The sequence below is a fragment of the Dermacentor variabilis genome, chromosome 5 (assembly GCF_050947875.1).
Source record: "Dermacentor variabilis isolate Ectoservices chromosome 5, ASM5094787v1, whole genome shotgun sequence".
NCBI lineage: Eukaryota > Metazoa > Arthropoda > Arachnida > Ixodida > Ixodidae > Dermacentor > Dermacentor variabilis.
The window spans coordinates 160,286,520-160,301,160 of record NC_134572.1 but is presented as its reverse complement, the minus strand read 5'-3'; the positions used below and the strand labels follow the sequence as shown (position 1 = coordinate 160,301,160).

The window sequence follows — 14,641 nt, the reverse complement described above, 5'->3', positions numbered from 1 at the left end:
TGTCGTCGTCATACAGGTGATGTAATACAGTCGTCATCACGCTATTGTCGTCACACCACTCGACTCCATCCAAATCTTTTACCGTTGTCATGCCATTGTCATCACTGGATCGTCGTCAAACAGCCGTCGCCATGCACTCGTTGTCATACCGATGTCTAGATATTATTGCGGTCGTTCCATCGTCGTCATTCTAACTTTGCCGTCAAACTCCAGTCATGCCGTCGTCGCCATGTCACCGTCGTCAAACAGTTGTCGTCATGCCGCCTTCCACGTTAACCCTTTCTTTTGTCATTTTGTCGAGATAATGCTGTTTTCATTCAAACATGATCACGGCGCCGCTATCATGCTATCATTGCCATTGAGTCGTCATCAAACAGTTCCAATTATGCATTCGTTGTCATAGCGTCGTCGTGATGCCATGACGGTCGTTTCACCATCTTCATTCAAACTCAGTCATCCGACTCTCGTCACGTAGTCATCGTCACACATTTATCGTAATACGATTGTCGTCATACTGCCGTCGTTACACTATCGTTTTACTATCGTCATCACTTCAGAAACGTCAACCCATTGTCGTCATGCAATCGTCCCCATACTGCCTTCGTCGATTGACCGACGTCATTCCTATCCTATCGCCCTCCTATCGTCCTCATGTCGTCTTCGTCCCCCTGTCAACGGCACACCATCCTAATAATCTGGGAATCATCTTCCCATTATCGTCATGCCGCCTTTGCCTTTCCATCGAGGTCGTTCCATCGTCGTCTCCGCGTCGGCGTCATACAGTCGTCCCCATGCCAACACGTTCATGGAAGACCTTGGCAAACGATTGCCATAACAATGACAATATCGGAGTATGTCGCATACAGCCGATGCAATTGAAGTCTAATAGTGACCATTTTATATGTTAACGAAATGTTACTACAGAAATACGGTTTGTCGCTACATTGTACGAATGCTGATCGCATTACCGTCGTAACATTCATATATAGATGCGCTCCGCCGTAATTATTTTTTTTTCACTTTGACACTATTAATGCTAACACCACTTAAAAGGTCTTGCGTATTTCGCTTAGCGTGTTAAAAAAAGATTTTGCGTTTACCGCTGCAATGTTGTTGCTAAAATGTTACGTAAGGATCGCATTTTAGGGTCCACGTCGTTCATTGTAACACATTTGCCTTCGCTTATGGAGATGCGAACTGCTGCCGCGACGGCGCAAGCCCGAACTTCGCCACCTGCCGGCAGCTACAGAAAGCAGCCGGTCAGGGAGGTTTGCGGCGTGTTGTCCGCGTTCGTCTATGTACGTAGCACTTTGTTAAAAAACGATATATGAACGGACGTTTGCGGCCATTCCTTTAGATAAGCACACGTGTTATTTCTTACGTTTATTTTACTGTGAACAATCACAACGAACGCCGTGCGCACGCCGAATGCATTTGAAGCACAAGAATAATAATAATAAAAAAGCACGAATATAAGTGCGCGCCTAGAATGTTGAGGTCTGAGCACACACGAGGTGACCGTAGCTCTAGAGCCACGTGCTCCTTAGGAAGAAGAGCGGCGTTTCCCGCCAGTCTGTTCGCGTGACAAGATGAGTTTAGTGGCCACTTTCCAAATTATTCTAAACTGCACGTCCAATCTGCTCGTTCGGCAATGCAGAATGAGCACAGTTTCGGCGATACGACCTTCACGCAGGGTGCTCCTTCCTTGCCAGGTTCGTGCTCATGGCTCGTTCAGGACCTTTTCACCCCGATGCCTAATACCCATCACTCAGAACACCTCATCGTGCAGGTTCAGCGTCTAAGGCAGAAGGTTACTGAGCCCGATCGAGGTTTTGGTTCCCGGCTTCAACGACTTCAGCTCTATCAATTGCTCACACGGCTCCTTAAAAGGTGAATAACCAGCAAATAACACAACGTACGCAGGCAAGAAGACGACGGGCTGAGACCGCAACTAACAATTGAGCGTTTATCGCAGAAAAGAAGTATATTTGTCTCCCGCAGCCCGATGAAGCATGTACAAAAATCATTGCAACACGAGGGCGAGAAGCCTTATTTAGAAGCAAATCATGAGATTGTCAATGTATACCACTCAAGAAACAGAACTCCTTGTCCCTCAAGCTTGCGGACGTCGTGCTCACACGCGTCTTTCTCTGCCTAATCATGTTCAAACGTCACATCTGGTACAATCCTCTGGCGACCACGCGTCGGAGGACTGGCGGAGGTTTGTTGTTTCCCATAATAAAAATTGGCCGCGCATCCATCTTCTGAAGATGATTGGCGACGTCATTGTTGTTGGAAATCTTTTTTATTGATGGGCGTGTAGTCAATGATGATATGTTTTACATGTCATGATCGTTCTTCGTCCGTGTCGGCAACGCGGCATTGAGTTTTCTTTTTCTCCAAGCGAGTGGCGCGGTGTTCTGCCGTATCCGGCGTAATTGCTTTATTATACAGAATCTCCCACAAGTATTTCCCTGATTACAAACAAGCAGAAGGCAGAGAATAGGGCACATATACACATATCTTTGATCTAGAAGTGCAGGTAGCAATTCGAGGTTTTGTGTGCACATACACAATTAATAAATTTCGCCATCTGCTCCTTTCGTTGCCCGAAAGATATCCAGGCGCTATTCCAATTCCACCCATGTTCTGGTCGACGTTTAGTGAGGGATGTATGTTATGACGTCAGAAATTCTGCGCAGTAATTCTGCGATGTCGTTCACTTGATGTTTGGCAAACCCGGTCCTTGACATAACCCCAAAGGAAGAAATCCAGTGGTATTATGTCCGGTGATTGCGGAGGCCAGTTGGGAACACTGCACCCGACGATTTTCCCGCAAATGTTGTATCCAAATAGGCACGAACAGCTAACTCCCAATGAAATGATGCACCATCTTGTTGGAAAATTAAGTCCGGAATGCCCTGAATCTGTGGCACAACAAATATATCAAGACAGGTGTTGGCTCTGATTGTCGTTCCACTGAAGAAAAAAGGTCCTGTAATTTTAACAAATTAACAGTGAGTATATATGTACGCACAAGAACTTGAATATGCCATAAGCAATTCAAGATGAAAGGTATGTGTCTATGCGTCATATTTTCTGCCTTCTGCTGTACTTAAAGCAACATAGCCCTTGGGTCGCCTTGGTGCGTCCGTTATAGGCGATTGACCAAGAATGGGCACATACCAACATCACATGTTCCGAAAAAAGTTTATTACTACATTGACGATTGAAATCCAACAACAGTACAAAGCACTGTACACTAAGTACACGAACTCGAAAATGCAATCCTGATGCACTGTAATTCCACAACAATCACAACACAGTAGCCAGGCTTGACCTTCTTAAACAGTAAATAATATAGACAAAACAACACATATATGCAATGCCGAAATTGCCTAATCGAACACATGCCCCGTGGTCCGTGTTATCTGCTCGGAAAGGCAGCAGCCAGCGCATACCTATTGGCCCAAGCTACCGGAAAACTTGGGTCACTGGGTATGCGAAAAAACCAAATTAACTTACGGGGATTTAAGTACCAAAACAACGATCTGATCACGAGGCACAGCGTAGTGGAGAATTCCGGAAATTTGGATCACGTGGGGTCCTTTAACGTGCCCCTAAATCTAGGCACACGGGTGTTTTCGCATTTCGCCCCCACCGCGGCCTCGATGGCCGGGACTCGATCCCGCGGCCTTGTGCTTAGTAGCCGAACAGGGTAGGTGAAATATGTTGGATACAAACATACTGAAGTGTGGGTAATGTTCCCAAATATTGCTAATCGCATTAAAATTCTGTTAGTTCGAGCCTCGTCCCGTCGCCTTATTGTTGTTTACGTTGTGTTATTAATTTGTTTTCCTCTTGAATCATGTACCAACTGGTGCAGCTCTCGACCTTGTTGTCCCTTAAAAGCAGATTTAGTGCACGCAGCAACAAGGTCCCCGTTCACGAAATCGTATCGAGTACCGTCGCAGAAAACGGCACCGTTTCTTTTTATCTAGGCTGGTAGTCCAAGAACATACACATATTGTCACTAGTAGTGACGGCAAAGAACACAGTAGGAAAACTGTGAATGACGAAACTAAGTTTTATTGGACGAACCTGTGCCCACAAAAACAGGCTACACTCAAAGAGCAACGACAGCGGCGAACACAGTCTGTGGTCGTCGAAACATGATCAGCGCGTCAAGTGCATCGGCTTTTATACGTGAGTCATCAAAGGTTCCAGAGAAATCGTTGGTGCCCTCGTGTATTCCAGAAAGTACTACACAATTCGCGTCGAGCATACATGCAATAAGATTATACAAGGTTCGGTGACAACAGACAGCAGATAGAACCATCGATAAAATTCCAGAAACTTCCGATACATGCAGGCGCGCCACGCCCTGGGCGATAACAGTTGTTAGGCGGTGAAACGCGGTCACCCGATGAAAGGTAAACAAGTACACGTGCCAATATATTTGATTCCAAAGAAATGTTCACATCAATACACAGAATGCATTTATTATTTGCTATTTCAAAATTTAGCTTAAGCCCTCGGCGTGGTTAGTGAAAATGATTAAAATACATATTTGCAAGAGCGTCGTCAAAACAAAAATTTGGGCCTTTTTTACATCTACAAGACATTAGTCTACACAAGGCTACACACTAATGATAAGCGAGTCAACAACATTCACGTCAATGCAGGCAAGTTGTCTACGAAGGATGGAAATGTCACAAGCTATGGGGGTAATATATGAACGAACCCTTATGCCGATGCGCGGGGTGTAAAAAGAAAAACGCCATTGAAGTTAATAGCGGTCTACTGGGAAGTAAAAACCTTGTGCATCCCAGGCGCTCTGGCAAACGGCTTAAGCGAAGCGTCCACTGGCATTTGTGAAGAACGCTGTTTTTGTTCAGCAACCATTTGCAAGTATAGGACACCGAGCTGGACGCATCTTCAACGGGAAGCTCCTCGGTCAATATCAGCTTGTACCGTTCGAGCCCACGGATCCTACGCATGACGATCGACGAAGGAATCAAAACGATGGAATGATCACAGCGGAATGATGACGGCAGTATGACGATGCTGACGTGACGACGACGGCACAGTCACGATTGAGTGATGACGATAGCATGACGATGACGCCAGCGGCATGACGACCCCAGAATAACTACGACAAAATGAAGAAAATGGAACGAACACAATGGCATGGCGACAGCTGTATGACGACGACGTAGTGACGACATGACGACGACAGGATTTTGAGGAAGGAATGACGACGATAGAAGGACAACGACGGACATGACGACGCTGAAGTGATGACGAAGTGACAATGCAGCGCCAGCAGGGTGAAGACGGCGGAACCATGACGGCGATATGCCAACTGATCAACGATCACAAGGAAATGATGACGACGGCATGAAGACGGCGTGGTGTTTGGGTTGCAGCTCACATCTGCGCTTACGTAAATCAACGGCTGCCACGGGTTTGCACTATTTGCGGTACCGGCCATTTGTGCAAGACAGCAGCCAGCAGGTAGTACCCGAAAAGTGGGGGGAAGAGGCAAGGAAAATTTCGCATTAATATGTAAATGCATGAGGAATTTACCGGGGCTGATGCGCGAGAAATGCTTGGACTCGTGCACCAGTGTTCTCCAGCTGCAATGCTGCGACCACACCAAAAAATACGATGTCGAGGTATCGTTTAGCATTCTGGTTAGCGGCGACAGCGCCACCTCGTGTGTCTACTGATATACCCAGAAGATTTCATGATTCAAGCGACGATTCAGATTCAGATTTCATGATGGCATAGGGATATGCAGCAGGTTACTGAACAAAGCTACTGCTGAGTTTGACAATTATCTTCGTTCGTTTCGGCCACAATTTTTTAACACTTGGCATGTCCTTCTCTTTCTTTAGTGGAAGTGATCATTTGAACGTCGTCAACAGTCATCTTTGTGCCAGCGTGGTCGTCCATCGTCGTCCTGCGTGGCATGTGCACGGTTGAGCGCAACAAGTTTAAGTTGAGCGAAGCTGTTCCCAGTGAAAGTGTGTTCAGCTGGGTCATGTAATCTCTACTTGCAAGTTGTCGCTAACCAGGAACAGCGTTCTTCACAAATAGCAATGAAAGGTCCGATTAAACTGATTTCCACAGCGCATGGGATCCGCTGATTTATTTATTTATGTATTTATTTTGTATCGTTTGATTCAGTTGTGTTTAATTGGTTAATATGCCATTTTGTTGCTGTTTCTTCTTCCTATATTTACTATTTAGGCACGTTTGCAAAGTGTGCTTTATATCCGGAACGTGTTTGGCATATCACCTCGTGATCTCATGCCTTTCATCGTTGGACAATTTACTTTTCGCGGAGGAGCCTGCGAGACAGTAGTTTCCAACATTTCCAATTTCATTCAAATGACTCACTCACTCACTCACTCACTCACTCACTCACTCACTCACTCACTCACTCACTCACTCACTCACTCACTCACTCACTCACTCACTCACTCACTCACTCACTCACTCACTCACTCACTCACTCACTCACTCACTCACTCACTCACTCACTCACTCACTCACTCACCAGATCTATGTTCTTGGTATTATACTGCAAAAACTGCACGCGACGAGCACAGAATGCTCAAGGCTGCATCAGCTCAAAATGGACAGCGTCAAGTTCTCGCAGCTCCGAAAGAGCTCAGGTTGGCTCAGCCACCGGATACTTGCACTGCAGCCAACAATGGACTCCACCGTCGCTTCATTCGCGATGTCTTCGTTTCCCCGAGCAACGTGCGCGACATCTGCGGTTTCAGCGGGACGTGACCAACGCATCAATTGGCGGGCGTGCCAATCGCCGGCGCTGCTTGAGTTTCCCGGCGAGAACGCTAGCCCGTGCCAGCGTCACCTACAACGACTGGCTTTGCCCCGAACGCCTTCAGGCGAAGTCCGCAATTCTCTGTGAGGTGAGGTGTTTGAAGTGCGTCTTCCTCGATGAGTATTGTGCGAAGTTCGCTATCCACCTGTCACTTGTACCTGTCATTTGTTTGCACGCCAAGAAATTTTACGGGTTTCTTGTCGACGTATTAGTGATCCACAACACGTCCCCCTAACTGTACGTCCATGTCACATGGTTAAGACAGTGCCTGCGGCAGCGGTGGCTGCGTGAATACATGATGATCCTCCTGCTATGAAAGAGGTCGCGGGCTCGATTACCGTTCGTGGCAGTCGCATTCCGCTGGGTGCGAGATGCGAAAAAGGCCCACGTGCCGAGGTTTTGGTGCGTATTACAAAGAACGCCTGCTGGTCAAAATCAGTCCGGAGGTTCCGGCGTATTTCATAGTCCCTGTGTTGCCTTAAATCGTTAGACAGATAGTTGATCAATCAATCAATCCACAAAAGTTAACAGAATGAGGAGAATGCGACAATTATCAAGTACTTCAATGCTTAGTCGTGCAGACTTAACTTGAGGGATGCGCCAGGAACGGTGGGATTTGTCTACGGCAAGCATCCTGCAAGCATTTTGTCTGCGGAAAGCAGCCTGTTAGAGACGCGGAGTATCCGGGGTTCTGCGGGGCTTCCGGAAACTTTTGTAGAAAGGTGCGCAGGTTAGTCTCCCTGTTCCATGCCCTATCCCGGTGAACAATGCCTCGCGTTGTGATTCATTCCACTCGTCACTTTTTTCAAGTGTTACTCCATACTTAATACCACTGAGAACAAGGCGAACTTGTCTGATGGACTCTTTGCAAGAGCTTACATGCGTATTGCCGGCACATTCACACTAAACCACTTCTAATGCATCAACAGAACGTGCCACTCTGCATCGAATCAAGTAAATAGAGACGGACTGTTATCCGTGCAGCCAGAGAAAAGAAGAGAAAAGCGCGCCAGATCAGCCGTCACGTGAGTTCACCGTCTAACAGCGACTCCGTATCATACTGAACGCAAATAAAGACGGAGACAGCGGAAGAAAACAGAAAAACGACACGGATGTTCTCTTCCGCTGTCCCCGTTTTTATTTGCGGTCAGTATGGTATGCAGTAAACACCAACTAGGCCAAACTGAAGTTATTCTGTAACAGAGACGCGTTTGCTCTTTTAACACAACCAGTCTGCGTGTTCTTGCTTGAACACTAAAAACACTGCGAATAAATGCGTGCACGCTCTACCGTCCCATTCGGAAACAATTTTCGGACGCGGCGGTCGCACTTCAACAGAGGCGAAATGCCCAAACACTCGATCATCGTGCTCTGGGTGCCCGCCGTAGAAGTTTAGCTGGTGGAAATTAATTCTGAGCTTCCCACAGAGCCCTCCCCATAGGCCGCGTCATCATAAAGTTCGTGTTTCGTGGCTTACCGCGTCCCAACAATTTCGGACGTTAATAAGAAGCCTTACCTCGGGACCAACCCCGATGCCACCTATTCGAATGTCGTATTTATTCGTATAGGTCGGTCTTTTTTTTTTCGAAATTGCCAGCCAAAAATGAGCTATTCACCTACGTTTGTGACCAGAGAATGTCGACCTCTAGTCGTGAACAAAGCTAGCAAAAAGTACCGAGCTGGCGTAGTTCCTCCGTCGCGCCCGCCGTAGAAAGCCAACCTGGAGATTATCCCGTCTGGCTTTAATGAGCGCTGCGTATCGAAAGCGCTCGATGGCGTCGAGGACGACGTCGTTTGTGGTGCCGGGGACGCCAGCGGAGCATTCGACGAGGACCACTTCCTCGGTAGTTCCGGCAAGAATGCAGCTGGTGGCATCGACAGGCTAGACTTAGTAGCCGAGCTTATGGTAAATAGAAGGGTGTGGTGTTCAATACGTTTCGTTTTCCTGAAAAGATGTTGGTCGACCTATATTGAAATATTCTTGTCTTTCTTTTTTCTCAGCGAGTTCAATACACAGGTCGAGGTACGTAAGTTAGTGTACGACCCATCGGAGTAAACAGGGTACATGTAAAACGCTGAAGTGCTCCTTATGACACAACCGCTGGACCGATTTGAATGAAATAGATTGCATTTTTGAACGATAGTTAGATTTTTGCGGTTGCAGCAAGCATAATCTTGAAGTAGAGCCTTAATACATTATAAAAATTCTCGAATATTGTTAAGCTTAAAAAGAAAGGAAGCTCGAACTTTACAAATTCGCACCACTGCAACAAAAACATATCGCATTTGCGTAAAATGAATTCGTTAGAACATCTAAAACGGACAATTTTGGCAGATGAATTTGCAGTTGACTTTGCATTGTTAGAATACTTACGGTGTTGCAAGATTTCTATTCACAAATTAATGGTGTATGTGAAATCGGTGTACAGTATCTCAATTTTATCTACGTTAGACATATTATTAAGCGCAGTTAAAAGGATTAGGGCAGCGTTTTTCATTGATGACACACAAAATTGTAAACTTGATAGTTCGGCTTCTTGAACTTTGGAATTTTCAACAATTTATCTCAAAAAAAGAAAACTGACCACCTAAAAGGTTTGTTGCCACAGTCACTAGATATCAACTTTATCCCTTTAAATGCAGCAAACATAATCAAGATCACTGCAGTGCTTCCAGGGAAAAGCGACTTGTCCGTTCTCCCATTCACTTAGATAGAAGCTCTCTAGTTAAAGCTTCCGCTCAAACAACGCAATCTTTTTATTATTATTATTATTCTTTTTTAATTCGGGTTGCGTCAATAGCCATTACACGCTGGTGTCGTTCGTTTGTTTACAGCTTAGCGACGCGCGTTTCCGCGGGACCAATGACCCGGGACATACAGCTGAATCTTCGGAGAACGGCAAATAACATCTCTGCACGCGAGCTTTCTTTTTCCCCCGATGTTCCTCCCTTTTTCTTTTTTTCGTACTGAAGACAACGATATCCCGCGTTAGTACCACTCGAGTGCCATCACGTTTAAAAGCGTTCCGCAACGCACACACACTTCTGCCCCGCGAGCGAAGCAACGAAATGTGCGCGGCCTCGACGGCTCGCCTTCCACCTTTAATCTCAAAACGGCGGCCACGCACGTCTCTCGCCGGAAAGGGTTGCGCCGCGCGATAGGGGAGACCTTGGCGGTGCCTTGTGGCGACGGCCAGCTGAGGACGCGGCGTCGCAATAAAGATCGAAACCGGGCGGCCACGAGCGTATGTTGCATGCCGTGCACGTACGCACCAGCACGCGGTGCCGATAAACAATTGTGATGCGGTCAAACTATTGGCCACGGGACCCCTATACGCCGAGGAGGAGGAGGAGGAGGAGGAGTTTCTCAACGTGTAGTATGTTTTTTTTTTTTACCCACTTTTAAGTTTTGTTAGCGGACAGCCGGCGCACTATAGGGAGGAAGAGATCGCGCGCGTTTTGTATGTTTTGTTTCGCGACACTGACTACAGCGGTCGTGAAGTCTCGCTTGTTTTCGGAAAAAAGGTAAGCTGTTGTTCGCAGCCGTGGCACCTGTTTCGTCGGAGCTTCTCGACTTTTTTCTTCGACGGCTCGCACTCGGAACAGGGAGGTAATAATGTCTTCGGCGATGTGATATTCCCATGTGGCAGATGTAAGGAAGGTGCGTGTAGTTAGTGTAATTAAACGTCTAATTAAACTGGCTGTAATCAACACTCGATTTCGGTATGGCGCAACGTAGTAAGTGCGTATTTAAATGGAGCCTGTGGTGAGTACCTTTAATTTGCCAGTTTGAGATCGAAAACCACGCATTACGCTGGGAAAGGTATTCGGGTAACACATTCTCAAAGAATGCTTGAAATAGCGCTTAGGAAAAAAAGAGGGAGTTCATTGCTATAATTATTTTATTGCACATTGCGATGTGTATATCTCGAAACTGGTGCAAGCCCGAGGATTAGCAAATGGTCACGATTATAATGATTGCTGTCTGAAGATACTGTAATCAGTACATGTATGTGTTCGGTTGTTTATCTTACCGCAGAAGTCCGTCGAAATTTTTAAAAATTTTGGACACCCTGACGTGCTGCTCATATTTTACTTGCTCAAATGTACAAGATTACTGTAATAATGCCACGGTAACGTCCACTGCAAGCTGTGGCCGCTAAGCATCATGGAAACGGTGGTAGTAGTGACAAATAGGTTTGGAAGTAAATTACTTTGAAACGTATATTACGCACGTGTGGTACCCGTGTGATTAGCATGGACCACGAGAATGAAACGTGGCCGAGCGCCACCAGCGACCGCAGTGTCTGAACCTTCAGGCGTCACTAACCTATCGCCCGATAATACGTTCGTCTGAGAGAGTTCGGCGACCGACGCGCCCAATCGCAACCACGAAAACTGGCGAAGGAGCCAGAACAGAGCTATTCGCCTTAAAAATGGCACAAAGAGCCAAAGAAGCGAATTATGTTTGCCAAAGGAAAGATGCGCTTTACAGTTTAGTAACGCCTGCTGTCGGGCTAGTTTGTATATCGCTTTTAGAAATGGTTTTAGGCGTATAAAATAAGAGAGGGACACGCGTCGTGTCCGCGTCTTTTATTCTGTTGTCCGTGTCTTAGTTTATGCGCCTAAAACCATTTCTAAAATGCGCTTGATAGCGTATACAGGGGTTTCCACGAAGACTTTAAGTAATATTTAGAGATAACCGTTATGCAATGAAATGACGGTTCTTTCGAAGACATGCCGTCAGGGGTGGCGACCACGGAGTCACGGGCGATGCGCGATAGTTAGTCTCTAATCAGCAAAAATGCATTAATTAACTTTAAGTTTCTCGTGTTTAGTGGCCGCATGGTAATTGGGAAATTGAAGCGAGCTCTCCGCCCCGTACGAGCCATATCTATTTTTTAACCTGCAAAAAAAAACAAGAAAGAAGGATTACCTGTGGAACTCTGGCACGATGAGTTTTTGGCTATCAGAGAGCGCGAAACCAAAATTGAGAGATTGCAATGAGTGTATAAAGTTATAAAGGTTCCCGTGAAAGAAAATCCGACGCGATAGCTCGAGAAAGAAGTGTTCTTGTTGCAGAAATGCTTGACGTGAGCACGCCCCGTTCAATTACGTTGTGGCCCACGATGTTCTAAAAAAATAGGTGTGAAGTTATTTGCATCGGACATGCCCATAGCCAGGCGAGGAGTTCGCAGAAGTCATGCGTGTCGGTATCCGCAAACGCTGTTTGTACATGCCAGTTTCAGGCTACCATGCCGCCCCCCCTCCCACCCCTAAAGAGTGATTATATGTTCTTCTATTTCTTCCTTGCCTTCTTTCTCTCTTTTTAATTATTTTTTGAGGGAGCAGTATTCCATGAGGGAGCAGGTCAACTGATTAAACTCCAGGAAAATATTGCAGAAACTTGGACTCCAGCTTGCGATAAAATACACAATTTTAGACTAGAAAGGCATTGGTATAAACTTAATGAACAAAATATTTACTAAGATATTCGCAAGGCCTTCAAATGAATGACGGTATCAGATAACTACACTGGAAACTAGCGAGCTTTGGCAAGCAATGAAGAAACCTAGCAATAAATAAACGACACAGCACTGACATTTCTAGCCGCAGACACTGGGCATGACTTGTTTAACTCCACGGCGTGATGAACAATTTAAAACGAAGTAGCAAGCCAGTAGCACAAAAAAAAAAAAAAAAAAAAAATTGGTGAACGTTTAAAAGCTACGCCTCTAAGAGTTGAACGCTATAGCATTCAAAGCTCTCTGACTACTTCTCATGCTTCGCGGCGACTGCTACTTATGTAACCGTAATGTTCACCGGGAAACGCTGGCGGCGAAAGCTATGCACGAAGGCGAGCTTTCTTGTAGACACGCACCCTCTTGCGTGGGCCGATCCAGGAGATAGTGCGCAGCCGCACCAAAACAATAACATAATTTTCAGGTTTCTGCTATTTTTTCGCACTTGGAGAATTTCAGCCTGAGAAAAGATTTAACATAAAAAGGCATGCGCTGTAGGTGTTTTGTTTCATGACATTTGTTTGGTGGCTGCCATTTTCAAGATACTGCGGTACACCTTTGTCAAGAATGTGAGAGAAGGTATGAGCAACTTTAGCGAAAGAATGGTGTGGCAATGCAACCCCCATGCACCGCACGTCATATAGCAAGGCGTGGCTCATGCATATACCTGAATATATACGGCAAGTTCCGCTAACGGGACGCCAACGCCGACACCGGATTTCGTGCGACACGAGGCCCTTAACGCTCCCACGTTAAAATATTGAACGCGCCATTAATTAAGCAACACGAAGATGCCTAAGAGGAGACTAGGTATTGGCAGAAACGACATGTGCAAGATAAACACAGCGATGTAATCAGCAGCCTCGGTAAGATAGTAAGATCAACACACCGATTATCAGCTGCTTAGCAGCTAGAACAACCAACATAATCGCGCACATCTCCTAAGGGAAAACTAATCGAGCTGCACGCAAGCTACGTACAGGTGGAAAGCAGCTGAGGATTCAGCAAAAAAAGGAACTTAGTGAAGATTTGCGGAACATTGTACCAAAGTACAATGCAAGCCTCACGCTTAACGATGACCTCGCTGACCTAGATGATTAATGGTGCACTGTGTCACCACATCAAGTGCATAAGGTACACGGAAGAACGCTAAGAAAATAGTAATTACTGAGGGAAGTGACGTTAAAGGGTGGATGAAGTTGCAGCATTGTTAGTTTGCTCCCTCTAGCTCCTGCAGAAAATAATCGCTGCTGCAATTTCGATTTGAATCAGGACCAACACGGGTGCAATTAATTCCAAGGAAAACGCTGCTTTTCAGGAAGTGTGTTCAGCAAGAGATGACATTGGCGTCGTTATCGTTAGACCCGTTATTGAGATACCCGCAGAGCATACGCATATTTCTCTTTTGAACGATTACGGCAAGACATTCGAAGTGGAAACACCACCATGGGCCTAGGTATCACGTCGTCAAGGCGTGAAGAAGGTGCACGTGAATATTTCACAGTATATACTTACAGGAATTCCGAAAATACCATGCGCAACCACAAAAGGAGGGTAAAAGTATCGATGAAGAAAAGAGTCAGGCAGGGAGCCGCAATTTTCACGTTGTCGGCCACCGTGTGTCTGCGCCACGAGCATTCAGTATACTACAACATTCACTTCACGTTTGTTCAAAGCCCTTGTTCAAACCACTAGACCAAATACAACTGTGTGTAAACATTGATGTGGCATGCGTCGGCAGCCTGCGCGGAAGTGTTCTGATGACTATGGGCAACGAGTGCGGGAACGGAGAATAAGAGGAGAGAGTCAAACGAGTGTATCTGACATTATAGTTCAGGATAAAAGGAACGAGTTTACAGCATGTCGCGTAATGCGTAAAGCAGATGTGCGAAGGGAAGAAAAATGCAATCGAGGACGGCAGCCGATTACGTTGTGGGACGATATTTAAGGGAAGTTGCTGAGTGTCTGCTGACGCGAGGCAGGGTTCATTGGCGATTTCGGGAGCGGCCCAGCTTCGTCCTGCTGAGGGCATAAAAGAGGATGATGATGATGATGTCCTGGTAAGTAACTGAAGGCCATTAATATATATTCGAGCACGTGGCAAGGCAAAAGCTCGAATGACAATAGAAACCGGGAACGATGAGAAGTTGCCGAACAAGGACTGTCGCTTTAAGCAAACGTTTCCACAAGGGGACTTGTATTCGTCGGGGCAGCATCTAGTAACTTAAGCGAGGCAAAACAGCTCGATCAAACGAAAACTTTG

General features: G+C 46.1%; 1 protein-coding gene across 6 annotated transcripts in view; it reads left to right on the top strand.

Annotated features, from left to right (window-relative positions):
• Nucleotides 1-14,641, top strand: part of LOC142583277 (angiotensin-converting enzyme-like) — a 246,195-nt gene that overhangs the window by 153,699 nt on the left and 77,855 nt on the right. The window contains exon 1 of one of the 6 annotated variants that reach the window (XM_075693682.1): nucleotides 6,926-6,944. The exons of 1 other annotated variant lie outside the window; for it this stretch is intronic. The gene's annotated coding sequence lies outside the window, so the exon portion shown is untranslated. 4 more of the 6 variants (XM_075693678.1, XM_075693677.1, XM_075693680.1 and 1 more) reach the window with 4 other exon arrangements.